Source organism: Micropterus salmoides, unplaced genomic scaffold (assembly GCF_014851395.1).
Source record: "Micropterus salmoides isolate LMB-PRFRI ecotype aquatic unplaced genomic scaffold, ASM1485139v1 Ms_hic_scaffold_5, whole genome shotgun sequence".
Lineage (NCBI taxonomy): Eukaryota > Metazoa > Chordata > Actinopteri > Centrarchiformes > Centrarchidae > Micropterus > Micropterus salmoides.
In genome coordinates this window covers 33,504,268-33,505,523 of record NW_024044237.1, presented here as the reverse complement: position 1 = coordinate 33,505,523, position 1,256 = coordinate 33,504,268, and positions in this window count along the sequence as shown.

The following is a 1,256-nucleotide window of genomic DNA, read 5'->3' as shown; positions in this document are numbered from 1 at the left end:
TTATAATTAGTCTAATTTTAGTTTTACAATAAAACATCTGAATCTTTTTTTAATCAAACAATAAAAGCATATATATTTTAATTTGTGAAAGCATAAGGAATAGTCATAAAGACTTCTGATTTAAAGTATTTGAATAAGAGGGTAAATCTTTTAGTGGATTGTAATCTGAGGGTCGAGGCCCAACAAGGGGTCACGAGATTAATCATAATTAATTATAAGATGTTTAATAAACTGAGGAAGATAATAAATGATGACTTTTCTGTAATATTCCCTTTTTTCATTATAAGGCTCTTTATAGCTGACAAAACAATCTCGCCTCAGCGTCCACGTGGCAGCTGATCTGGAGTTTTTGATCATATCTCAGGATCTTCATCAGCAGATGTGTTTGCCGTGTTGTCATGATATTTTGATGTTCAAATGTATTTTAGCACTTTATAGACTTCTTGTCCATGTTGGCTTAGAATCTGAGCTTTAAAGTTAATTCCTGACCTTGGAAACGATATCAGCTCAAGGTCCCTTTAGGCTGTCCTGAAGCTTTCGGTTATATCACATGATCTTCATAATTTACTCTGTTCCAAAAAAAAAAAAAAGGGAAATTTATACTTCTATGCTAACTGGGAAAACTAGGAATATTGTGTGATATGACCGAAAGCCCAGAACAGTCACTGCGAATGGAGCGTAAAGTGAGATTTTGTTTTTAACATAAAAAATTAACCAAATTATGAATAGCTTTGTCTCTTCTGGCCTCTAAAAAGTTTTTTAAATAAACAATCTTAGACAGAAAAATCACTGGTTGAACTTTTTACAACTCATAGACATTTGCAACCTGTGAGAAAGGACAATGATGAGACTTTTCGTCTTTGCTTTGTAAAAACATTTAGGACCTATTGTTCATGTCATGAACGGCAGATACTGTATCAAAAACAGCGACAAGAGGAATAGAATTATTATAAAATATAGTATTAGAATGGTTTTCAACTCTGGCCTGTGTGTGAAGGAAGATTTTCTTAATAATTGTAAAGTTGAGTTGGGCTTTATTTTTTACCCCTGTGGTGACACCTTACTACGAAGGGAAAAAAGCACCAACTCCACCTCTGAGGTCAGAGCTTTGGTCAAGGGCAGCAGCAGGAAGATTCCTGGTAGCTCACATAATATTTAATTTGCTAATACCTAAACCAGAGCACCTGGAGGAAAAACTCAAACACAAGGAGAGCAAACAAACCCAGTGAGGCATGATGGGATTCAAACTCAGGGTT